Genomic DNA, 26,303 nt, shown 5'->3' with positions numbered 1-26,303 from the left:
GGCACCAGTGAGACTGTTGGGTTCCCGTGGGTGTTCCTTCCTCCCAGCAGTGTGTTAGGCTTGCCTCTGCTGCTCATCTGCGCTAGTTTGTGGGACTGTTTTAGTCATGTTTGCTGGTCCACGGGCGTACATCGATGTCTAGTTATGACCCCGTAGCTAACAAGGCCAGGCGTCATGTCTGCCACGTGTTTCCCCTTTGCGAACTTCCTGTTCTGTTTTCTTTCCCTTAGCCCCACACTGCCTTTGTGCCCTCTGTTTTCTCAGCTAGAGGCATCTTCTTTCTGCATCACTCCTTGTCACCTTCTCTAGGAAGCCCTCCCAGACAGCTGCTCCTCAGCCTTACAGAAAGCAAAACCTAGGGTCATTGTCCCTGCATTGCCCCCCTGGGAGCCTCACACTCACTGAGGACCTGCAGACCTGTACGGCTCAGCCCTACAGAGGTAGGAGTGCTCTAATTCACTTGCCGCCGGTTTTAAAGGAAATTTTTACATTTTAAAACAGTCTAAATTGTTGATTAATCTATATTGAAATGTGGCATATACGCAGCGAGTTTCAGTCATAAGGAGAGTGAAATTATGTCCTTTGCAGGGAAATGGATCGAATTGGGGATTACTATGATAAGCAAAATAAGGCAGCCTCGGAGAGAGAAACAGTGTGTTTCTCAAATATGCAGAATCTGCATTTAAATATATGCATAGTATACGTGTGTGTGTGTGTGTGTGTGTGTGTGTGTGTGTGTGTGTGACACAAGAGCAGAAAGGAAGGAGACCGGCAAGGGAGGAGGCATGGAGGAGGGAGAAGGTGCAGAGACGTAGTGTGTAAGATGTCATCATGAGCCCGTTATTTTGTATAATAACTAAAAATGAATTAAAAATTAATAAAGTGTCTGAATTGCTGGTTTCTCTCAGAAAAAAATTAGAAGATGTGGCCTCATGGGGACTCTTTTCCCTACGGGGTGACAGCTGGCTTTTAACCCACAAATGGGCATTTAGGCGTGTGACCCCTGCGGAAGTGCGCTGCGGTTTCTTTCTCTCAGTCTTGCTCATCCTCCTGGTCCCCTCATTCTCACCCCTCCCCTGCCCTTTCCCGCCTCTTCCAGTCACTGTCCACGTCACAACCCTGCTCAAGAACCAGCAAAGCCCCCCAGTCCCTTCCTACCCACCACTCGGCTTTCAACGACAAGTATCACAAAATAAACATCGCTGGCTTACAAATGTCTTCCATAGCAGTATAACAGACTCACATGTGCACTCTGGCTTCAGACACCCGGAAGCCTCTATCACACTCCTGCCCCTCTGGCCACTGCTTGTCACAGTCAATTCTCCATCACCCCTGTGAGCAGTTTTAATACTTATATCTCATGGGCACGGGTCCCCAGATAGCACATCACATTGCGCTGCATGTTTTCAAACTATGTGTCTTGCTCTTCCTGTCCGCAACTTGCTTTTTAAAAAATCCAATACCTTTTTTTTTTAATGTTAAAGATTGTATTGAATCCAGGCAGAGCTGACAAATCATAAAGCCCATCTCTGAGTCATCACAAGCCAAGTGTGGTTCTGTGGTCCGTCCTAACAGGTTTTGAGGCTCGTGGCATGGGGACAGCCTTTTGCGGTCACTGTTTGCCCAGGCTCCAGACAATAGCTGTTTAGGCTGTGACCGGCCTTTCATTTATAGTTAGTGCTGCTGTGAGCATTGGTGAGTAAGCCCCGGGAACCCTATTCTGAGGCCTACACCTGCTTATTTTAGCCAACTATGCAGAGCGAGACCACTGTCCAGCCCTGTCAGAGGCTCTGGAATCCATGGCGGTCTCCCTAGCTACCCACGGGTTCTCTTGTTCTTCTCTACTGACAGCTCCTGAATCTACACCTGCCTCCGTCACCTTCCTCCTCTGGGACTCTGCAGTGACCTCTCCTCTGCCCACTTTGCCAGGAAGCCACCACCCGCTGCATAGGTCGTGGCATATCTCCTCTGGGCTGGTAGCTGCAGTTGCTGGGAGTCCAAGCAGCTAGCTCAGCACAACCCCTGGGGGAAAGGGAAGGCTGTTCTTGGGCAGGGAGGCATGGGTGGGCCAGTAGCGTGAGACGCTGGAACATGAAATTGCTCTGGGTCTTGAGGGACGAGTAGGAGTTTGTCACTGAGAGATGGTGGGAGGGCATTGCAGGCTCAGGGAAAAGGACAGGCTAGGAAGGAGTATAACAGTGGAATAGAGATGTGAGGAAGGTGGGCAGGCAGTGGAAGAGAAGAAAGACGGCTGTGAGGAGCCTGGATTGCACACCTGGTATTCTCCAGGGACAGCTGTGTGGGAGCCAGGAGAGGAGGTGCATCCATTCGACACCTACTGAGTGCCAAGATCCAGTAAGGAGAGCTTGCTCTTTAATCTCTTCGGTTCCTTAAGGAGATAAATACTATGTTGTGCCCACTGTGCAGGTGGGAAAACCGGGCTCAGACAGAGAGGCCCTTTAGTCTTTGATCCCATTGCACCCAGGAGAGGTAGGACAGGTGCCCCTGCCTAGAATTCCAGAGACGCATTGGCCAGGTTACTGTTGCCCAAAACAAGGGTTCTGCAGGAAGCGGGTCACCGGGAGGGGGCACCCGATCCTAGAGGCAGGAACCCTATGGGGGGGGGGGCGGGCGAAGAGAGGTTAGAAGCCTGACTCCCGCGGTGCGACCCAGACCAGCCTCATCTTTTCCGTGCCTCAGTTTCCCTACCCCACAGTGAGCGCAGCCTAGACCAACACACGTTCCTGTCGGCCCACTCAACAACCCGGGTTTCCAAGTTCGCGCGCCACCGCGGCCAGCGCTGGGTAACCTCGCACCGGTAGCCTGCCCTCTCTGGATGACCGGCCGCGGATTCCCAAGCGTTCTTTCCGCTACACACCCAGCGCCTGCAGCCGCTGCGCCCCTCCCCTCTCCCGGGCCGGCGGCGGGGGCGACGCGCCGGGCCCGGAGCGGTCCCCGCGGTTCCCCCGCAGCCCCGGGCCCCCGGCCGGATCCGCGCCTGGTTTTGAGCGCAGCCGCGCGGCCCCCTCCCCCGCGCGCGTCTCTCCGCCCCCCGCCCCCTCCCCGCCGCTCTCGGGGAGCCGGGGCCGCGCGGCTCCTCCTCCCGCAGCCGCATCTGGGGCGCCGCGCCGGCCGGAGGAGAGACATGGGGCGCCCGCGGGCCGGGGCCGGGGCCGGGGCCTAGGCGGACGACGTTGCGAGCGAGCAAGCGAGCGGAGCGGACGCAGCGCAGAGGCCGAGCGGACCGAGGCGGTCGAGCGCCGGGCGCAGGTGAGCGCGCGCGGGGGTGGCACGCGCCAAGACCCTCCTCCGTGGTTAGACCCCCAGGCAGCCCCCGGCCGCGGGCAGCCCCCCAGAACGGCCGCGAGCAGCGGCGGGGTCTCCGGGATCCTCTGACGAGCGGCAGCGCCAGGGCCTGGAGCCCGACGCGGGCCGGCCCCTCCGATGCTGCCAACCCTTTGCCGGCCCGGGCGCAGGAGCCGCTCCGGGCCCTCCATCCGCAGGCGGCAGGCGACGGCAGCCCCCTCCCGACCGCGTGTCGGGGCGGCCCGGCTCCCTTGCCTCAGCCTGCCACACGCTCGTACCTCTTTCCCCGGCTCTCCTCGGGACTCGGCATCCGGGGAGGGGGCGGGCGACCCCGCGCCGCATGGCCCCCAACACGTTCGCGTGCCCGGGAGGGGCCGGACGACCCTGGCACCTGGGCTGGGGGCGGGGGGGGGGGGAGAGAGCGCTCACATGGCCACGGGAGGCCCCCACGTGCGGCACCCCGCGGAAAAGGGGGTTTGCGTGCAGAGCGGGTGGAGGATAGACCAGGTGGCTGCGGAGGCCAGCTGGGTCCAGATGTGCCGGGCCTGCTGGGAGGGAACATGTGCTACCTGGGCAAGTGATGGTCTCCGGGCCTCTTTGGGTAGAGCCTGCCTTGTCGGATTCCCCATCCAGCCCTTCATCCATCTCCTTTCTCGCGTTCTTCCACTCTGCCTGTGTTACGGAAAGGGGCTGTCACTGACTGTTGATGTTGTGGGGAAAAATGAAATGGGGGAAGGGTGGCGGGTAGGTGGGTGGGTAAAGGCCAGTTGTGGCAGCGGTACCCTGAGGATGGGGAACCCCACGCTTGAAGGGCTGTGCTGATGGCGGTGGGGTCCCAGCACCTCCACCTGCTTGGAAGTAGAAATGATAAGAGGGGGAGGGGGCTGCAGTCCCCAGTCCTGAGGAGGCTGGACCGCCCCGCCTCTACTCTTGGCACCTTCAGCGCGGTGGGGGAGGGTCTGGGTCCCTCCGTCTCTGTGGCTTCACCTGGAGGAGGACACTGTTTTCTGCAAGGCTAGGGATGATGGCAAGAGGCTGTACAGGACTATGTCAGAATGCCTGTTGGAGCAGTCTGTAGAATTCTGTCCCTCAGATGGCTACCTCCTCCACCCCCCACCCCACCCCCCACCCTTTGGTATAGAGAACTGTGGGCTGCCCGGGCCAAGGGTGGCCTGAGGGACCTGAGCCAGACTACTGAGGACAGCGGGACTGGGTGGGGCCACAGAGCTGGTTTCTGGGCTGGTGGCTGAGGCTCCGGGTGTTAGGAACCACTGTTGGGGGCCACCCTCCCCCTCAGCTGGGGCTTCAGCGGCAGCTCGACAAGCACCGAGTATGTTCCCAGTAGCTTTTGAAGATGCTGTCTGTGCACGTGGGGCAGGCGTGTGTGCCTGTGTCTCTATAGGGGTGGGATAGAGTGCGTGGGTCCTCCTGACGCTGGGGGATGCCTGGTGTGCCTGGGAATGGAGTCCATTTGGGCCAGGTGGAGGTGGGCTGGGCACTGGAGAGGTAGGTGGGCAGGGCCCTGATTCAAGAGAAAAAAGTGTGGGGTAGGCAGGGCCTGACGACTGACTTCCAGAACCGGGAATCCAGGAAGCATCCTGCTGGTGTCAGTCTGAGCTGAGCTGCAGGTTTGAGGGCTGTGCCCCGGGCAGGCGGGCAGGCAGGCGGGCGGGCGCAAGGCTGCTTGGCAGCCGAGCTTGCTGTTTTGAAAGAAGGCTGCGCAGCACTTAGGAGCTGAGGGTGGAACGTGGACTTGGTGCTTCCAGGGGAGTCAGTGACGTACCTAGCGTGTCGCGGGGCACCCACTAGCATCTTGTTAGGATTTTGTGGCTCACAGGCCGACTGGCTTCATAAATGCCAGAGTATCCAGACACGGAAGGATTTCGTCCAGTGCTCTTTATGTGGGAGAGGTAGTCTCTCCCTCCCATATAGCTGTAATTGATGGGAATTCATTCATTTGAAAAAGTATTTTAAAATAGCGTTCTCGGACTCCAGTGCACTTGAAGCGTTTCCATTTGAACATTCTGAGATGCTAATGAATAAAACTCAGGTTTTCTTTTCATTTTTGGAAAGCATATCAGTGGTACTCAATAAATGCCCACAGCTCCCAGTCTGAAGCCCAGCCCCTTTCCCACAGTAACTACTTTAGCTGCGTCTCCTTCCCCCACCTCCTCTCACTTCGGCTCTGGCCTCCCTGGCCTGTGTTCAGTTCCTGGACTGTGTTCAAATTGCCTTTAGCCTCAGGGTCTTTGAGCAAGCTAGGGCCTCTGTCCCCACCCCATCCCTCCACCAACACTTCACCTACTTAACTACTCCGCATCAACCTGGCCTCACCCTAACCTAAGCCTTGCTTTTTGGAAGAAAGCCTCTTCAATGCCCAAGCCACTCTGTGTCCCTGTCAACCTCTCCGAAGCCCCCAAGACCTCTGCTTTACTACTCCCGCCACAGTTCTGTGCTCTGCATTACTTGACGTGATTGATGTGGGAGGGGCAGCCTCCCTGCACAGAGGGAATTTGGTCCCCCCATTTATTTATTTATTTATTTATTTATTTATTTTATTGGGTTGACTGAGTGGGTGAGTGTGAACATTCAAGGGGAGGGCTAGGCAGTGGGCATGGAGGAGGCTTGGCTAGGCCCAGTTGCCCACATGACTGTCCCTATGGGTTCCTCCCTCCAGCTGGCTCTGTGCACCCAGAGGCATTTGACAGGCTTGTGGGAGTTACAGATCTGTGGCCTCTAAAATCCCAGTGTGACCGTGGGAATCCAGAGGCTCTGGTAGTGGCTGAGGTTGTGTTTGGGTAGGTCTGCGTCTTCGCGCATCCCTGTGACCCTAGGGTCTGGCACCTGTTTTCGGCATCAGTCCAGGTGTTCACATCAGTTGCCCACCTAATTAACCCTCGTTGTTGCATTTATAGGGCTATTAGCTTGTCCTGCTGGTGTCCTCCTGGTTCCTTCTTTGGGCCTCTAGTGTTTCCTGCCCCGCTCAGTGCTCAGTGCTCAGTGCTCAGTGCTGTGTCAGGCCGGGGGACACAGAGTCAAATCAGATGAGACCTAGTATGTGAACTGCAACCCTTCCTGTTCTGGGGACCCATGCTGCCCAGTGCTGGAAACACCCCAGAGGACACATGCTGGGCAGGGTTTGGAGGCCTCAGGGACTTGGGTGGATAGACAGTAGAGGAGCAGGCTGCTGCTTGGCTGAGGACCTCACTGACATTCATAAAACCAGGAAGGCAGCCGGTGTCCGGATCACAGAGGTGGCCCTCCTGATGGTCCTCGGAGACAGTGGTCATGAAAGTGGCTACTGCTGTGGGCACTGTGGGGTGCAGGATGGGGCTTGGTCTGCCCCCCCCCCCTTGGTTTGAAGGACTGTGTATGTACAGGCCCAGGCTCCACAGTGACAGGGAGGGGTTGGCAGTTTCTCCCGATAGATGACCCTGCCACTAAAGAGGCGAAGGGGGCTGGCTGGAGTAGATACAGCATTGTTAAGTGAACTCTGATTGGCCACCTTTTGGGAAAGGCCGTTACTCAGCAAGGGCTTCCTATGGCAGAGAATGCAAAGACGAATATATGCCCACTCCACTGGACTCTCGTGGTTGGTCCCCGAGCCACACATGACTGCCTTTCTTTTGTATATGTGGTTTATAGAGGGGGGGTGGTGGTGGTGGCTGTTGCTGTTTCTCTGTGTCCACCTACTCAACAGTCTCCTGGCAACAACCTCGGGCCAAGACTAGAGCCTTTAGGGTACAGCTAGCACTCTGCAGTTTTCAGGACACGTTTAATTTCCGCATTTTCTAGCTATCCCCTTGGTAGGAGTGAAGAGGAAATACTTTCCTTTGCCTGATGAGGAAACTGAGGTGTAGGTGCAGGAGCTGTCCAAGGTCACTCAGAGGCGGGAGAGTGGACACACATCCACTGGGCCCTAGGGGTAGCCATTGTGTGTCAGGGCCTCTCTGGAGTAGATGGCACATCACTTCCTGAGCCGAGGAGCAGCCTGGATCCTTCTGTGCTGGGTTTCGCAATGCTGCCTCCTCCCCACTGAGCTGTCTGACGTGGCCTTTTCAAAAACCCAAAATGAATGGAAGCACATTTTGTTTGGAGAATTTTGCTACACCCCTTACCAGGGCTGGTTGCAAAACCAGGCTTGGGGATTCCTGCTAATGTTGACAATGATAATAATAATAATAATAATAATAATAATAATAATAATAATAATAATAATAATAATAATAATAACAGCCGCTATCAGCAGCTGACAGTTTAAAAAAAGAGAGAGAGAGAAAAGAAAAACCAACTCTTCCCTTGACAAAGCATCATTGACCATCTCCCAGAGCTAAGTGTGGCTCTGGGCCCACGACTTAGTAATGGGCTGTAAGCACGCATGTCTGCTTCAGCCTCTACCATACCCTCTTTCTCATTAGCCCCATTTCATAGGTGAGGTAACTGGACACGGAGAACTTTATGTAACTGGACCAAGGCCACATAGATGGCAAAGCCCTGATACCAGGATTTGGATCTAAGACGTGGAGTTTAGAGCGTCTCCTTAGGCCCATCACCTGAGGGTCCTGAAGTTCCCGTTTGTTTACCAGCAATCGATGGGGGTGGGGTGTGAGGCTTATAGGGGCCAACTGCAGTAGGCTCATGGCTGGCTTTGGGGAACCTGGCCATATCCAGTCTAAGGCATCCCTGGGACTCAGGGTCATTGGCTGCAGCCATGTCTCTCGGCCCTGCAATAGGCTTGGTCTAAGTCCTGATTGCCATGGCCCCTGTGACACGGGGGCTTCTCCTTAACACTTCCTGGAGGTGTGAGGAGGTTATAGGGGTGGTAAGTGACCACCACTGCCAGCCCACCGGGGACAGCAAACGAGATCTGGTTCCTAGGATCCAGGATCTCTTCTGTTGAGACACAAGCTCCCTTCCTCCAACACAGAGCAGCAGGCCCCCAGGGACCCATCTCCAGGATTGGGGTCACACAGGGTCAGGGGGTTCATCATAAGAAAGCTCAGGATGGGGTCCAAGTGTGTCTGATGATACAAAAGTGGGGGTGGGGGCAGAAACCCTAGCATATACATGGAGCAAGGCCTACTGATGCATACATTGAGTGCCTACTGTGTGCCCAGCATTGCATGGGACCTCAGTCAGGACCATTCTGGGGTTGGGAGGCACTGGGATACCATGCACCCCAAGTTCTGGTCTTGGGGTGTTGAGCACTGGGCCTCTGGGTTTAAGCATTTGTCTCTGTATAGTGACAGGCTCCCAGTGGGTCTCTTGACATCTGTCAGGAGTGCGTGCTGTGTGCCTGAGGGTCTGTAAGGACGGGCCAGCTGCTTGGTGCTTTGTTGCTGTGTTTCCTGACTCAGGACCTGCACCTCTCTGAGCTCTGTCTGTGGTCTCTATCTCTTGTGTGGGGTGAGGGTGCTGTCTGAGTGTTTGCCAACCCATCTCTCTCTGACCGCAGGGGTGAACTGAGATGGTTTCCCGCCCGCAGGAGGTGGCGGGAGCCTTGTGTTGCAGTCTCACCTGACAGCTGCCCTGACTTCCCCACCACTCTCTGTACCCCCCAACCCCTGCCAGAGGGAGGGGCTTTGACTCCCACCTATTGCAGGCTGACTGGGTGCTGTGCTAGTGACGCGGCCATGGGCTGTGGAGCACAGCTTGGAAACGGGGATCAGGTTTGCTAAAAAATGGGGGGAAGTTTCTTCCCACCACCCCAGCTGCCTGCCTGCCTGCCTCCCCCGGCTGTTGCCAAGCCCAGCATCCTTTGCTCTGCTATATCCCCTGGGGGCTGGAGCTCACTGGAAGCTCTGAGTGCCAAGGCCTTGCTGGTCCCCAGGCTCCAGTGTCCTCCTTTGCTCAGTAGCATGAACTGTGTGGGCTTGGCTCTGGACTCTGTGGCTTTGTAATGACCCCCCCCTGCGGGGTGCCTGGCTGGGTCCAACCTGCCTTGGGGAGAGGTGGCTTCCAAGCCCTCTGCCACCAGCATTTTCTATGTGTGAAGTCCACATTGAGGGAGTGAGGTTCTGTGCTCAGCCCAGTTTTTGTCCAAGGAAATTGTGGCTTGAGGGAAAAGGCACTGAGCCAGTGGGTGGTGGAGTAAAATTTGACCCAGGCATGTGTACCCGACACGCCAGGCAGGAAGGAAAGGGCCCCAGCAGGAGGCCACCTGGACACCGAGCTTCTGTGTCTTCTCTGTCAGTTTCCCTTCTGTGTTTTGGGAATTGAAAATGGTGTGGCGTGGTCTCACCCATCTCCAGTCCCCGTGTGGCTGGCTGGCTGGCGCTGCTGTGGTCACAAGCTTGGAGGAGGTGTAAGCATCTCACACCTTCCCTTCTCCCGGACTTGTCACTTCTAGGGAATTCTGGGAGGGATTCCTAGAGGACTGGGCACTTGTGAGACCTCCCAGGGAACGGTGTGAAAATGGCAGCGACAGGCAGCTCTGGGTCCTGGGGGCCCTGGTCAGCCTGGGCCAAGCCTATTTCTGCCTTCCAAGCACTCTTGAGGGAGTGCAGTGTGATGGGAGGTACAGCTGCCCTGGCTGCCCCTGTTGGATGTCACACGTGCAGTGTGCTTGTATATGTGTGCGTGTGTGCATGCGTGTGTGTGTGTGTGTGTGTGTGTGTATGGTGTGTTGGAGATATGCGTGTGACATTTATGCTCTGCGATGTGTGGGGAGGTATTGTGACACGTATGATACGTATGTGGTGTGAGGGGAAGTTCATGTGTATATATGGTTGGGGAAAGGTATATGTGGCGTGTGTGAGGTGTGTGGGGAGGTGAACAATGCTACGGGTGTATGGTGCATATGTGTGTGTGGTGTGTGGTATGTATGTGTGGTGCGCATATGTGTGGTGTGTGAGAAGGTGTGTTTGGCATGTATGTATAGTGTATGTGTGAAGCGTGGGGAGACAGATGTAGTGTGCATGTATGGTATGTGTGTGCGTGGGAGTGGCGGCTATATGCAGTGTGTGTGTGTGTGTGTGTGTGTGTATGTGTGTGTGTGTGTGTGTAGGCATCTGCATGGTACATGTGGGCCATATGTATATGTATATGTGTGACATATTAGAAGGGACTGTGCTGGCATGTGGGAGGCATATGTGTGTCAGGTGAGAAATAATGTACCCCCACTCTAGCCAGGCGTCTTGTGTATTGTTGGAGCATTTTGACACTGAGACCGGGATAATGTAGACACTGTCATCCCTTGGGGCTTTACCTTCTCTACTTCCTTTCTTTTCCCCCCCGAGTATTCACTCAGCAAACACATGTCAAGTGCCTGCCCTGTGCTGGGCGTACACAGTGAACAAGTGGCTGGCCCCTGCCCTGCAGAGCTGAGATCCTCTCGGGAGGCCTGCAGTCGTTACATAACCTTCCGGGTGAATGTAAACTCCAGGCGGCGACAGGCGCGCTGCCACACAGAACACCACAGTTAGTGTTGGGCATCAGGGTGGACTGTCCCCAGGAAGCCACCTGAGAGCCCTGAGGTAGGAGCAGGGTGGAATGCTGAGGTCAAAGCCCGGAGGGACCAAGGAGGGACTTGGCATGAGTTAGAGTCAGGCTGGGCCACGTGGTCTTACTGGCTACAAAGGACTGGTGACATGTGACGAGACCATGGTACAGAGAGGTGAAGCCACATAGCCAGCACTAGAACCTTGGTGAGATGTGGACTGGTCTAGACCAGCAGGACCGTCCCTTGCAGAGCCCTTGTCCACTGCCGTGTCTGCCCCAGGACATTTGAGTGGGTCTCCTCAGGTGCTGCAGAGACTTGGCATGTAGCAGGACCCTCTCCAGCCTCTCCTGGGTGGATGCCTCTCAGTGAAAGAGGCTAGGGAAGCCACAGATGGCTCCAGAGCGGGGCAGGCCCACAGTGCTCTCCTGGCTAGCAACTGCCAGCTTTCCCGGCACTGGCATGGAATGTTGGCTGCCTGCCCACCTGCCAAGGCCAAGACCAAAGCTGGCCAACCTCTGCTGACCCAGTCTGCACTCCTGCTGCTGATGCTGGCCAGGACAGGGGCACAAGTAGTGGGCAGCCTGGGAGCTGTCACCGAGGCCCACTGGGGCCCAAAGTTTCCAGGAAGCGTTTGCAAGGCTGCATTTGATGAATAGTAAGACAGTTCCCAGGGGTCGTAGGAGAGGCAGCCTTCTCTCTGGGTCTCTTATGGCCGGCCTGGGGTTCAACAACAAAGAGGAGCCGGGCTCTTCCTGAAGCCTCAGGCAACCCAAACACTTCCCAGACTGTCATCAGGTCTGTCTCACACTCAGGCAGTTTGTCTGATTTAGGGCCACACCCAGCTGCTTATGCCACAGTGGACCCACTGCCCTCAACATTGTATTTGGCATGCTCTGTCACCCATCTCTTGCAGCCACCCTTCTCCCTCTGCAGAACCACCCGAGGACTAGGATGTGTAATATTCTGTGTCCTCTGGCCTCTTCGTCCTTGCCTTTACTGACCTCTTAGCCTGTGAGGCCCTACCCTGTTTGTCTTCATGTGTCCCGGCACCCCACAGCAGGGTCAATCATGGGGGTCTTTGGGCATGCAGGAGCCCTTCCAGTCTGTTGGCACCCAGCCAGGAGTGGTGCCGAGGCCACTGTGGAGCCTACGCAGCGCATGCTGGGGAGAGAGGTACAAGTGTGGCTTCCGTACTGGGTACACCACAAGGCTGGCGTCACAAAGCTGCCCATGCAGTGTGTTCTTTGTAGCCCTCTCTCGGTTCCTCTTCCAGCCTTGGGGACAGCATCCTTTCTGGAGGCCACACCCTCATCTGTCCTGGTGCCTCAGTGCTTGAGGCTAGTGGGCTGGTCTTCATCGAGCCCACCTAGAGGTCAGAGCTGTCTCTCCAACATGGGAAAAGCCGGAGTCTGAAAGTTGTTTCCAGGAGCAAAATAGGTCTCTTCTTTCTTTTCTCCTTTTTTTTCCCTCTGGATTCCTTGGTTTAGTGTCTTGATATGTAATCCAGACTGTTCTTGAACTTTCTATTTAACCCGCGCTGGCTTGGAACCTGAGGTCCTCTTGCCTCAGCCTCCTGGGTCTGGGATTACAGGCTTGTGATACCACTTCTGGCTTCGTTTCTTGTTCTTGTCCTTTAAGCCCTGTGTGTGTGGCCTGTCTGTTCCTGCAGCTGGTGTACGCTCTCTGAGGCAAACACCCGCTTGTGCCAAGGATTGTGCCAAGGATTATTTCAGGCCTGGCAGGCATTCATCTTCAGCCCCAAAAGGTGACAGTGAGGACCATTTGAAGATGGACACAGGGCACCTGTAGCTTGGTGCTGGTACACAGGAGTCTCTGAGGGGCAGATCTGTCTGTGTGTCTGTCCGTGTCCTCGCGATGAGGAACCCAGGGCTAATGAGGTGAGCCACAGTACTCCTGTGGTGGAGCAGGCATCCTAGAAGTAGGACCTGTCTTCTCCTAGGCCCAGGACCCAGTGCTCCCTTGGGGAGCCAGTCATTCACTCACTCACTAATTCATTCATTCATTCATTCATTCATTCATATTCTCTCTCTCTCTCTCTCTCTCTCTCTCTCTCTCTCTCTCCTTCGTTAGCTATCTATTGCTTTGGAGCACTGCGAAGCTTGTGGCTGCAAGCAAGCCATCTTACACAGGTGTCCTCTTACCCAGGACACCTCCAGGAGCCACCTGAGGGACTCAGGGGAGACCCAACATGGCCAGGCCAAGAAGCGGCATGGCGCCTGGGTCAGAGTGTGGCTTTGTCTCTTGAATGATTGGGCAGAGGAAAACGGTGTCCTCTCAGGAGGAGAAACAAGGCATCCCTGAGGTCACCTGGCAGCCACTGGTGGAGTGGGGTTGGAACTGAGCCAGTCTAGCTTTGGAACCCAGCACTGCCCTGCCCAGGCTGAGAGTGGGTCAGGATGCCGAGGTTGGCTGGGGAGACTGTGGGCTCCTTCAGTGGGGTGTCCACAGCAGGCCAATTCTGCTCAACTCTTTTCCTGAATGAGGTTTTTTGTTTGTTTGTTTGCTTCCTGGTGGTAGTTTTAAATAGAGAAAGCAAAAAGGAGTGGAGGGGGTGGGGCGCTCAGTCCCAAGAACCCTGGGAAGCCACGAGCTGGGCCCCCAGGAAGTAGCCACCAGAGCTTGGCCACCCTGACCACCCTGAGGGAGTGAGGTGCTTCTGAGGGTCTCTCAGTTAGAGTCTAGCTAGGCGAGCCAGCCGAGTGACCTTGATGAGGTTACAGGAGCTACTCTCAGCCTCAGTGTCTCCTTTTGTGCTCCAGCCTGCCCCGAAGGCCTGATTCCTGAGTAAAGTGGGGTCCCGGGTGCCGAGGTGCCTATAGCAAAGCCTAGTGCCTAAGAGGCATCTAAGAAATGGCTGGTATGCTCCTGTGCTTGCAGAAGGACCTAGTGCTTCCAGATTGGGCAGCCTGAGAAAGAGGCCCAGCGAGCATTCTGGGAGTGGAGTGCTAGCACAGAGAGAGAGATGGTGAAAATGTGGCAGGGGACAAGGTGGCCTGCTACCACACGATCTCTGACTAAACCCGGTACGCCGTGTAGGGCATACAGTGTAGGGTGTCCGTAAGAGCTTCAGGAAGTAAAAGAGAAGTCTTGGAACTGGCAGGGTCCCTAGGAAACCTAGAAACCAGAATGCCTGCCCCTGCACCACCCCCAGGCCTCTCTGGGACCATCTCGGAGTCCGTCCCTCCCTGGAACCCTCCTATTTTGGCTGGCCTGGTTTGTGCATGGCCCACATTCCAGGCGGCAGCTTTGGGCAGGAGGGTAGGCTGTGAGCCTTTGCTTGGAGGGTCTCTGCCAGGCCCAGCCCTGACTTTGGGCCCCAGGACACCTCCCTCTGCCAGGAGATACAACTGAAAGTGGTGGGCAGGTAGTCCAAATCTCCCAGCGCCCAGATCTGCCAGGAGCCCCCTACTTTAAATCTGGGCACCCTGCACTGGGGAGCAGATGTATTCAGGCCACAGGCTGTCTTTCTGTACAGATTCTGTGTCGACCGCGCTTGTCGGGGGCGGGGAGGCAGGGCTGTGCGCAGCCACACCTGGTACAGTATCCTAGCCTTCCTGAGCTGTTAGCCGGGCTGTTGGCTGCTCCGGGGAACACTGCTGATGGCAAGTGTGAGGCGGAGAAGAGCCCGCTGCTGAGGGTGGGTGAGTCTCCTTCTCTCTCCCTGTCCCCTAAGGCTTCACCTCTCTGACCCTTCATATTCAGGACACAAACAAATCCAACTATTTGCTCCCTGCCCGTGCTCCACCTCTGGGCACCCCAATCTACCGCTTCATCTTAGAACCCAAGCCCCCTTCTGCCTCGTGAGACTTCATGGCTGCTCTGGACCAAATGCTAGAGACGTGGAGGCGAGAGCCTCCAAGCTGATCAGATCTTAGTCCAGAAGACTCAAGACTTCTAAGATAACCCGGGACACCTGTTGATATAGGGGCCTACAAGGAGCTTCTGGGATGTGGGGTGACCAAGGCCAACATTCTGGAGGAGTGTTCTGTGCTGAGACCTGGGGGTTAAGCTGAGTGAGCCAACACCTGGTGACAGCGGCCTCCTGCCTGAGAGGACAGCAGGTGTGACAGTCGAGGGAGGACTGTGCTGATTGTAGGTGTGGAGAACAAGAAGGCAGGCAGACTGGGTCTTCTTGAGCCCCAAATGCCAGGCTGAGGGGCTTTGTGAAAATCCTCCTGGCCATGAGCCAGGTGAGTCCTCAGTCCGGCTGTGGCCGGGTCAGGGGTAAAAGCATGGCTGAGTGATGGTCACTGCTCCTCCCCACACCCCTGCCGTTCTCCAGGCTGCCCAGGCTCCCACGGCAGATGCACTGGGCCGGGCTGGCCAGCTGGGAATCAGAAATAGCATGCACGTGCTCGGCGGCGAAGCTCTCCCCCTCCTCAGAGCCTTTCAGCTGCGCCTGCCCGAGTCAAGGACAGCTCAGTGCTTTCGAGCCGGGTGACCTTCTCCCTCCCGGTTATTAATACACCACCCACTGGGGCTTAGGCAGAGTGAGGAGAGAGAGAGAGAGAGCAAGGGAGGATGGAGGACAGCTGAGGCTGGATGGATGGAGATAGTGTACCCACCCTGCTGTCCCCTCCTCTTGCCACCATTCATAGGAATCAGCACATCAGTCTGCCGGGCAGGTGTATTCACTCTTGAGTTACCCATCCTGTGCCAGGCCCTGTGGTGGCCCGCGGGGAACTCAAAAATAAGTGAAGCCACAACGAGGCCTCAGTTGGGAGGCAGCGGGGAACTGAGGGTTCAGCCTGGGGTCACTGAGGCTTCATGAGGGAGGTAACTCTTGAGCTGAGACCCAAAGGTTGAAAAGTTACTCACACTCCTAGAGAGGGCCCTCCAGATATTGCAAGTAAGTGGGGGTGGTCTCTGTTGCCAGGAAAGGGGAAGGTGGTAAGACTGTATTGGGGGAAAGTGGACAGCGGTGGTGTGCAGCCTGTGGACTGTCATCAGGGCTTGAGGCTTACTGCCTGACTTCAGGTGACTTTGCTCAGCTCCCTGCCCCAGAGCAGCCCCTATGCAGACCGTTTGTGATATGGAAGGATGTTGAGGTGGCGCTGGGCACGCAGCAGGTGCTCACAAACGGCGTTGTGGGTGATGTTGGCGTTCTCTGTGGGTAAAGGCAGATGTGCAAATGATTTTACTTGAAATGTGGCCACATCAGTTCAGCTCTTCTGCAGCCGCCTTTGCCCCACGTGAATGCTGAGTCTCGGAGCCTTGAGTTTGTGGGTTGAGGCAGTTAGTGCCTCAACTACACCGATCCCGAGTGTCTGGGCCAGCGAGACGTGACCACCACACCCAACTCTTGAAGCCTCAGCCCTCCAGGTGCTCAGAGTTCCGTGCTAGACCTTGCAAGGGGAGCGCTCCTTTTTTTCTGGCTGCTGTTCCTCTTGTCCTGTCAGGAAGCTTCCTCATTGCCCTGGGAACGGGTACCACACCGAGTGGACGGCTTTGCTTCCGTCCACGGCTGTTGACAGACTGTTGGGTTACTTCCAAGTGTTGACTGTGGGCAGCGCTCCTCTGGACTTTCCTCTGAATGCCTTTTAGGAAAGTGCAAAGTTGTTTATGGTGAGTGTCCAGCCAGGGCTGGGCTTCCTCGTCACGGATGAACACACCCAGCGTTGGTAGGTACGGCCACACAGGTTTCTCAGGTGCCTGTGCTGATGACTCCCCACCTGCAGAGTGACTTCGGCTCCTTCACACACCAGTTTCAGGTCTTTCCCATCAACTACAGACACTCTACTGTGTGGCTAGACCACCTCATGCCAGGGCCTAAGTGATCGACAGTAAGTTCTTCCCATGTTAAATAAAATAAAATAAAATAAAATAAAAACAGACAAACTAGAAAACAAATAAATAAAGGTTTTATCTTTGCTTTTTAAAGATAGAGTCTCTCTATATAGCTCTCAGTGTCCTGGAACTCACTCTTTAGACCAGGCTGGCCTCGAACTCACAGAGATTCACCTGCCTTTGTTTGCCTTTGGAGTGCTAGAATTAAAGGTATGCACCACCACACCTGGCTAATGACTAAAGTTTTAACAAATAATCCAACGCGTCAATTTATAAAAGAATAAAAATTTAAAAGAAGCCAATGAAATAAACATTAAAAATAAAGCAATGTGTTAGGTGGTGGTGGCACACATCTTTAATCCCAGCACTCGGGGAGGCAGAGGCAGGCGAGTCTCTTGAGTCTGAGGCCAACCTGGTCTACGGAGTGAGTTTTAAGACAGTCAAGGTTGGACAGAGAAACCCTGTCTGGAGGAGGGGGGAAGCAATGATTGTATCTACACAATGGGATATTATTTGGTAGTTAAAAAAAAAAAGATGTTACCAAACTGGAAAAAGAAAGAAAGAAAGAAAGACAGAGACGCCTTAATTACTAAATGAAAAACACTAATCTGGAAAGATTGTAAACTTGTGACCACACTGTCGTCTGTAACTTTCTGGAAAAGACAGATTTTGTTTTGTTGGTTTTTCAAGACAGGGTTCCTCTGTGTTAGCCTTGGCTATTCTGGACTCACTTTGCCTGCCTCTGCCTCCCCGAGTGCTGGGATTAAAGGTTTGCGCCACCACGCCTGGCTAAAAGATATTTTTTTTAGAGACAAGGAAAGATTAGTGGTTGTGGTTGCTAGGGATGGAGAGATGGAAGAGGATGATGGGAGGAAGCCAAGGCTTCCTGGGGTGAGGGCAGGGAAGCCATTCTGAATGGTACTGCTGTGGAGAGGTGCACCCTGCTCCATACTTGTTAAAACCCAGGGGATGAGCAGCACAGAGGGTGTGGCAGATGCCAAGGACTGTGAGCTAGGGCTGGCCAGCTGTGCTGGCGCAAGGAGTTCTGACTTGGGGTGACTGTCATGGAGCTGCTTTTGCTTAGCTCTTCTGCAAACCTTAAACTTCTCTAAAACACTGTCTAGTTAAGGATCAATCACATGTTCGAAATAATAAAAAGGAAAAAGACAAAACCAAAACTCTGCAGGTGTGCCTGGTGTGACTTGGAGTACAGAGTTGCTGTGGGCCCAAACCTGTGGGGATTTTTCTTTCTAAATTGGCTTTAACACTACATTTATTTACATTTTTTTATGTGTCTCTGTGTGTGTGTGTGTGTGTGTGCACATGCCACAGCATGCAGGTCAGAGGACAGCTGGTAGAAATGCAGTCTCTTCTAAAACAATGTGGATCCTGAGAATCGAACTCATGTCGCCTGGCTTGGCAGCAAGCATCTTTACTTGCTGAGCCATCTTACCTGCCCAAGGAGTTTTCTTTTCCATGGTGGAGGCGGCTCTCCAGGAATGCTTGCCTCACTTCGGCTCCCTCCTGCCATGCGGCCTTCAGTAGAAACACATCCCTCTTACTAAGCATGGCTGTTAGTGGCTCCAGGGGGAGGCGGTTTAATCCTGGTGATGGAGTAGGAGCCGTTGTGTTTAGGAACAAACCTGGAGATTGATAAAAGCGACAGAGTCGTGGGCTCTGGGCTCTGCGCGTCACGTCTGTGCAGAAGTGATTTAGGACGGCATGTCAGCATCTCAGCATAGTTATCTCCAAATGGCGGCACGAGGCTTGCTGCGTTCTGGAAGTAAATGATTATGGATGTGCGAGCAGATGAGTCTTAAAATTTCGAGACAATTTTAGAACCTCTAAGTTAAAAGAGCCTGTGAAGGTATGCCAGGTTAATCTTTACTCCTGGTGGTAACCTTGATTTATCCCTCTTTTTTAAAAGTTTATATTGAGGTATAGTTGACGTGTAACAGGACGTGCATGTGTAGAGATACCCGCCACCACCCAGTTTCCCTGTGTCCTGGGTAATCTGCCCCTTGCCCTCCCCCCACCCTTGCTCACCCTTCTCCCGCCTGTCCCTCCCAACCCCCCCCCCCCAGCAAGGATCTGTTTTCATTTCCTAGAGTTCTGTATAAATGGGAATGACACACTGCTGTGCTCTTTTTGTCAGTCATCCTTCTCGTGAGGTTATCGATCGGAGATGCTGCAGCATCTACCACTAGCCCTTTCATTTGTATAGCCGGCTGTGGGTGTGTCGTCACTTACGTATTGATGGGCACTGGGGTTTGTTTCCCGATGATTACCGAGCTTCTTGTGGACGGTCGTCGTAGCTGGGTCTTCCTATGACTCTGTGCTTCATTTCTCTTAGGTACATAACTAGAAAAGCGCTGGACAGTATGGCAGGTGCGTGCTTAGCCTTTTAAGAAACCACCGAGCTTTTCCAGTATTGCCACTTTAGTTCTGGTTCCTCCTCACTCCCTTAGCACTGGGCTGTGCTCAGCCCTGCTGCCTGTAAGCATTCTGTGGTGCACACTTCACCAGAGTTAGCTCCCAATTCCTTAGGGACATTAGGGACACGGAACGTCTTTTCATCCACTATGTGTTGCCTCAGTTTGAATCTTTTCTCCTTGATTTTTTTTTTCCTTATAGAGGCCCAAGTGTTTTGTTTTGTTTTGTTTTGTTTTGTTTTGGTTTTGGGTTTTAGTTTTTGGTTTTTCGAGACAGGGTTTCTCTGTGTAGCCTTGGCTGTCCTGCACTCACTTTGTAGATCAGGCTGGCTTTGAACTCAGAGCAATCCACCTGCCTCTGCCTCCTGAGTGCTGGATACAGTTGTTGGGTTTTTTTTTTTTAAGTTTTAAAGGTTTTATTAAATGTAAAATTAATTTTATTTAAGTATATGGGTGTTTTTGTCTGCATGCATGCATGATACCCAGAGGCCAGAAGAGGGTATCAGATCCCCTGGGATTGGAGTGAGAGATGGTTGTGTGCGAGGAACTGAACCCAGGTCTTCTAGAAGAGCAGCCAGTGCTCTTAATTACTGAGACATCTCTTCAGCTCAGTTTTAGATTTCATAGCTATGTTTTTATTGTTGTATTTTATTGATGTATAAGTCTAGTTGAAGTTTCATGTGTTACATAGAAATATACCTTACCCCAGTATTTGGAAAGCTGTCCTAGAGATGGTGAGATGGCTCAGAGGATAAAAGGAGCCTTCAAGCCTGACCACCTGAGCTCAACCTCTGACCTCCATGAGCCCAATCTGGCACACAGCATGCATGCATAAAGTAAATAAACAAATGTTTCTTGTTCTTGTGTAAGAAGCCCACCCGGGGGCTGGGGAGATGGCTCAGAGGTTAAGAGCACTGTCTGTTCTTCCAAAGGTCCTGAGTTCAATTCCCAGCAACCACATGGTGGCTCACAACCATCTACAGTGAGATCTGGTGCCCTCTTCTGACAGGCAGGTACACATGCGAGCAGAATATGTATAAATAATAAATAAATAAATATTTTTTTTAAAAAAGAAGCTCACCTGGCTCCAATGCATCGTTTGTGTTCTCTTGTCAAAGATCAGTTATCCCCAGGCCCCAGGGTACCAGGCTTTTGATTAAATCCCCAGCAAAAACAAAACAAAACAAAACAAAAAAGCAGAGGGGGGTGGGGGGTGGGAGAAAGAGAGAGAGAGAGAGAGAGAGAGAGAGAGAGAGAGAGAGAGAGAGAGAGAAATTTTAAAACTCAGTTGTTTACAGCTGGAGCCGTCCCTCAGTTGGCAGAGGGCTTGCTTAGCCTGCACAAAACCTGTAGTTTGATCCCTGAGCACACCGCATGGTGTCGCAAGACTAACCCCAATACTCAGGAGGTAGAGGCAAGAGGGTCAGAAGTTGAAGGTCGTGGGCTCTGGACATGTTCAGGCGGCTACTCCCATGTTGCCTCCCAACTGCTTGTAACTCTTGCTCCAGGGCACGATGCCCTCTTGTGGCCTGCACAGGCAGGTGCACACATGTGCGCATACACAGACACATACATGTACACATAGGTTTTTTTTTTTTTTAATTTCAAAAAATGTTCATGATCAGCTGGGTGTGGTGGCACACCCCTTTAACTCCAGCACTCAGGAGGCAGCCTGTAACTCCAATTCCAGGGAATCCAGTGCCCTCTTCTGGCCTCTGAGGACACGAGGCACGAATGCAGTGCCCGGATAACATGCAGGCAAAACACTCATACACATAAAGTAAAAATACATTGTTTTAAATCTGCCTGAATTGTTTAGATCCTCTTCCTCCTCAAATAGACCCAAAGAGTCAAGTCAGGTAGAACTCTGTGAGTTCAAGGCCAGCCTGGTCTACAAAGTGAGTTCCAGGACAGCCAGGACTATTAAACAGAGACAGCAAAAAGAAAAAAAAATAGTCCAAGATCATCCTCAACTACATAGTGAGTTTGAGGCCAGGCTGGGCTACATGAAAGACTGACCAAAAAATAAAAAAAATAAAAAAACAAAAAAATTTTAAAAAATCAACCTTTCATGTGTATGTGAGCCTATCTACCTCTGTCTTCTCTTCTGTCCCTGGCCCACTGTCTGTCTGTAGTGGTCTTACACTGTTGGGGCGTCATGTCCTCCAACTAGGCTGGCCTCTGCCAGGCTCGCTTTGGCTCCCCTAGGTTCTGTAGATCTCCATGGAAGTTTGAGAGTTAACCCCTTAGCTTCTACACATCTCTGCAGAGACTCTGGCTGGCCTTGGGTTGACTTTTTGGATCTATTTGAGGAGAAAGAGTGTTGAAACAGTTTAGACATTTTTTAAAGATTTATTTTTATTTTATATGTATGAGTGTTTTGCCTGCGTGTTATTTGGGCACTTGCGTGTGTGCCTGGTGTCCTCAGAGGCCAGAAGAGGGCACTGGGTCCTCTGGAACTGGAGTTGTGGACAGCTGAGGCCTGCCATGTGGGTGCTGGGAACTGAACCCACGTCCTCTATTGCTCTTACCTGCTGAGCCGTCTTTTTTTTTTTTTAAACCAGTGGGCAATATTTCCAATATTTTACTCAGATCTGTTTTACTTACTTGGTTGGTGGGGAGGGTTCAAGCCCAGGGCTTTTGCTTGCTTTTAACTTCATGCACTCTAGTTTTCCACCGTTCTGCACTTTCACCTCTTTGCTCACACTTACTCTGATTTTGATGCTACTCTAGGTGGAGTTTGGAATCGTTTATTTGAGGTAGCTCATAGCCTGTATAGCAATAAGTAAGCTTTTGTGCTCTGCTCTGTGTCTTGCTGTACTGAGGAGCTCACTGGCTGCTGTAGCTGTGTGTATGAGTGTGTGTGTGTGTGTGTGTGTGTGTCTGTCTGTCTGTCAGAGAGAGAGAGAGAGAGAGAGAGAGAGAGAGAGAGAGAGAGAGAGAGAGAGAATATCCCATTATCTTTCCTCGTAAGAGTGACCATGTCTCTGCAAGGCTTCTAGCTCTGAATGCCTTTTGATTCATTATTTTGCTTGATTGCACCAACTACAACTTCCAAAGGGGAGGTGAGGGTGGCCATCCTCACTGTTTCCTGGCTTAGAGGTGAGGGTGACTGTCCTCTCTGTTTCCTGACTTAGAGGTGAGGGGGTCCGTCCTCACTGTCTCCTGGCTTAGGAGACAACTCTACTTTCTGCCATGCACTAGTATGGTGGTTAAGTTTTGGCATATACTCTGTAATTTTTTTTTTCCTGTTGCTGAGCTGGAGAGATGGTGTGGTGGCTGAGAACGCCTAGGCGCTTGCAGAAGACCTGGGGTCAGTTCCCAGCACCCACTCGATGCCTCCCAGCCGACCATAACTCCAGCTCCAGAGGACCTGATGTCCTTCTCAGGGATGCTTGTGTTTTAGCTACACTCACGGTGAGCACACGTACATGCAAGCAAAATGTACATACACATAACATTCAATAAATAAATAATTCCCAGGAACTTGGTCTGCAAAACGAGTTTCAGGCCACCCAGGGTTACATAATAAGGCTCTGTATTAAAAAACAAACAGCTGGGGGGGTTGGAGAACTGGCTCAGTGGTTAAGAGCACTGCCTGCTCTTCCAAAGGACCCGGGGTTCAAGTCCCAGCACCCACACGGCAGCTCACAACTGTCTGTAACTCCAGTTCCAGTGGTTCTGACACGCTCACACCAATGCACATAAAATGAAATTAAATAAATTATTTTTGAAAAATAAACAGCTGGGTGGTGGTGGTGCACACCTTTAGTCCCTGTACTTTGGAGGCAGAGGCAGGCAGATGTCTGTGAGTTTGAGGCCAGCCTGGTCTACAGAGTGAGTTCCAGGATAGCCAAGGCTACACAGAGAGACTAGAATTTGTATGTTGCTGTTGGCTTTGTTTTTATGAGACGGCTGTAGCCCAGGGTGGCCTTACCTTTGTACTAGGCCTCCCATTTCACCCTTCTGAGTGCTCAGTGCAGGTGAGGCCGCCACACCCAGTATATCTGAGTGCTCAGTACAGGCGAGGCCACCATGCCCAGCCACCACGCCCAGTGCAGGCGAGGCCGCCACACCCAGTTTTGTAAGTTCGTTGCTATGTGGAGCAGTTCTCTTCTGGGTTTGTAGAGATGCTTCAAGTTGTGAATCCCGTTGGAGCTTGTTGAAGGCGTTTCCCGTGTCTGTTGAGATGGTCACGTGGTTCTTCTCCTGGAGGCAGACGGTAGATTGGCTCTCCAGCGCGGAGCCAGCCCTGCGTTTTTCACACGGAGCCCATAAACCATTGAATTGGATTTACTGAAATTTTGGAACTTCGGTATCGATGTTCGTGGAGGATGTTGCTCTATTTTTATTTTTTATTTTTGGAGAGTTGAGGTCTGATCATTTATTTGTTACTTTTAAAGACTTATTTTCGACTGGACTTAGAAGCTCTCAGCGAGGACAGCCTGCGTCTCCTGGCAATCTGTTCCCGGAGCTTTTCTTTAGCTTCTTTCATTCTCTCGGCCAAAAGTTTAGCATATTCGGCAGCCTCCTCATTTTTTTCTTAATGCGTTGTTTCCTCAGAGCCATCCATCCACGGACGTGTCTCGGGACACATGGAGCAGCAAGATGCTGAGCCTTCCGTGCTTTGGTCCTGGGCTTCTGACCTTCCTTAAGGCTTTCTGACAGCATCGGCAGACACATCCCCAGCCTTGGAGGCCCCGCAGCGTCTGGCAGTCCAGAAACTTCCCTCTCTCCTTCTTCACAGCAACCAAGTTGAGAGAGAGAGCGCTCTGATTGAGGTGCACAGTGCATCCACGAACAGACTCGATCTTTCTCCAGTCCCCCTGGTCTATAACAACAACGCCCCTTAGCCAAGAGCAGCATGTTCTACCGTGGGCAAAGGCACCCTGCTTGTGGCAAAGCCTTGTTTGTTGCTCCCATCACTGAGTGAATCACACAGCCCTTCCATTCCTCGCCCAGAGCTCTAGCAGCTACTTCTGTGGCCGTGCGCTTCTCAGAGAAAGTACAAGTTTGCATTCATTGTCCACTTCTACGGGTGCGTGAAGAGCCAGCGGTCGGGCAGGGGATTCTCAGCTTTATCTTGTCACTGCCGACCACTTAGGAGGCAGCACAAAAAACAACAACAACAACCCAGAAGATAGCTGGGCGTAGTGGCACATGCCTATAATCCCAGCCCTTGGAAGGCAGAGGCAGGTGGATCTCTGTGAGTTCGAGGCCAGCCTGGTCTACAAAATGAGTCCAGGACAGCCAGGGCTACACAGAGAAACCCTGTCTCGAAAAACCAAAACCAAAACCAAACAAAACAAAACAAAAAAAACAAAAAACCCAGAAGATGTTGATCTTAATTTTTGTTATTGTGTTGGATTTTTTTCCCCCAAGCTTGAGTGTTAGGGGGACCAGTAGATGAGCTAGGTGTTGCCTTCTCTTTTATTTCCTTTAAGATCTATTTTTTTTTTTAGTTTATGTGTATGTGTGTTTTTGCCAGCATGTATGTCTGTGCATCACATACATGCAGTGCACACAGAGGTAAAAAGAGGGCGTTAGCTCCCCCAGAGATGAAGTTATAGACAGTTGTGAGTTTCCATGTGGGTCCTGGGAACTGAACCCCGGTTCTCTTATAGAGAAGGCCGAGCTCTTGGCTGCTGATCTCTCGCCAGCCCCCTCGTCAGTCTTTTACAGAAAGGTATCTCTTCCAACAGTGGGGATCAATTGGGCTATGCAGTAACTTGGTGGAAAAATTTCTTCTTGAGTTTATTATGCATACTCCCCTCCCCGGCACTGATAAGTCTCTTGTTTTTAAAATTAAAATATTTTAATCCGACCACTAAGATTGTACATACACATGAAGTGTAATGTGAAAACTCACTGTGCATACGTTGTGCTGTGTTACAGTCAGTGTAAGCGTCACTTTGTCCTTACGCACCGGTCATTTTGTGGAAGATCATCCTCCGCCCTTTCTGGCCTTTAGAAGCATGCATGACTGTGACTCTAGACAGCAGAACACCAGTGAATTGTAGAACAGCCTCCAGGTTGGTTGTCTGTGCCTTTCAAGAAATGCCCCCTGTTCAGGCCAGCTGTGGTGGCACACACCTATAATCCCAGAAGCTGAGAGGCAGACAAAGCAGGAGGATCTCTGAGTCTGAGGATGGCCTGGTCCACAGAATGAGTCCCAGGCCAGCCAAGGCTAGGTAGAGACTCGGTCTTAAACAAAGAAACAACCTCACCACAGAGGGGCGGGGTGGGGAGAGAGAGACTTAACTCTGCTCAGTTCTTTTGATGTGTATCAGTTGTTTATAATATTCCTTTGTTGTCATTATTTTTGGTGTGTGTGAGTGGGTGTGTTCCATGCAGGGGCACATGTTTGTCATGTTTGTGCGTGTGGAGTGTGGAGGTGTGCTGTTGTCTCCACTTGGAGTGTTGCAGGAAAGCTCGCTGTGCTCGGCACAGTCCGGAGTTACTGACTTAGTCACCTTCCCAGGCCTTGTTAAATAAAAGAATGTTATATTTGTTTGCTTAGTGTGTGCGCACATGTGTGGAGGTCAGTGGACAACTTAAGAGAGCGGGTTTCCCCCTCCTGCCATAGGAGAGTTCTGAGGATTGAACGCAGGGCGTCCACAGCAGGGAGGGGCGGGGTTATCATACTGAACACGGCATCGAGAGAATTTACACTAGCTGAGAGTGATGGTGCATGCCTGTAATCCCAGCGTTGGGAAGGCAGAGACAGGAGGATCATTGTAAGTTTAAGGCCAGAAGGGTCTACATAGTGAGTTTCAGATCAGTCAAGGCTACAGAGCAAGAGTCTGTCTAAACTACAAAGTCCAAATGAGAGACTGACTTGCACATCACGTGGTTTCCTTTACTCATTACTGTGACGAGATGCCTGACCAAAGCACTTGAGGATGGGGGACGGTTTGATTGTGTCACTCCTTTCTCTGGTGTGGGATGGGGGTCCACTTTTCTCTGGTGTGGGATGGGGGTCCACTTTTCTCTGTGGGATGGGGTCCACTTTTCTCTGTGGGATGGGGTCCACTTTTCTCTGTGGGATGGGGTCCACTTTTCTCTGGTGTGGGATGGGGTCCACTTTTCTCTGTGGGATGGGGTCCACTTTTCTCTGGTGTGGGATGGGGTCCACTTTTCTCTGGTGTGGGATGGGGTCCACTTTTCTCTGGTGTGGGATGGGGTCCACTTTTCTCTGGTGTGGGATGGGGGTCCACTTTTCTCTGGTGTGGGATGGGGTCCACTTTTCTCTGTGGGATGGGGTCCACTTTTCTCTGTGGGATGGGGTCCACTTTTCTCTGGTGTGGGATGGGGTC

General features: G+C 52.7%; 1 protein-coding gene and 2 long non-coding RNA genes across 6 annotated transcripts in view; 1 reads left to right on the top strand and 2 right to left on the bottom strand.

Annotated features, from left to right (window-relative positions):
- LOC311594194 overlaps positions 1-26,303 on the bottom strand; it is a 522,815-nt gene that overhangs the window by 406,290 nt on the left and 90,222 nt on the right. The gene's annotated exons all lie outside the window — the stretch shown is intronic.
- The window catches only part of DLGAP4 (DLG associated protein 4), a 154,167-nt gene continuing 130,957 nt past the window's right edge, over positions 3,094-26,303 (top strand). For 2 of the 4 annotated variants that reach the window (XM_084775668.1, XM_084775667.1), the window contains exon 1: positions 3,102-3,270. The gene's annotated coding sequence lies outside the window, so the exon portion shown is untranslated. Of the gene's footprint in view, positions 3,271-26,303 lie in introns of all 4 variants that reach the window. The other 2 variants (XM_084775670.1, XM_084775669.1) reach the window with 2 other exon arrangements.
- LOC311594192 lies at positions 14,848-23,544 on the bottom strand. Its single transcript, XR_014777986.1, has 5 exons — positions 22,925-23,544; positions 20,069-20,136; positions 18,806-18,927; positions 18,009-18,332; positions 14,848-16,305 (listed from the first exon to the last, which is right to left on the bottom strand). It is a non-coding gene; the product is annotated as an uncharacterized lncRNA (long non-coding RNA).

This window comes from Acomys minous, assembly GCF_964271855.1.
Source record: "Acomys minous genome assembly, chromosome: 3".
Taxonomy (NCBI): Eukaryota; Metazoa; Chordata; class Mammalia; order Rodentia; family Muridae; genus Acomys; species Acomys minous.
This window is presented reverse-complemented; position numbering and strand designations above follow the sequence as displayed.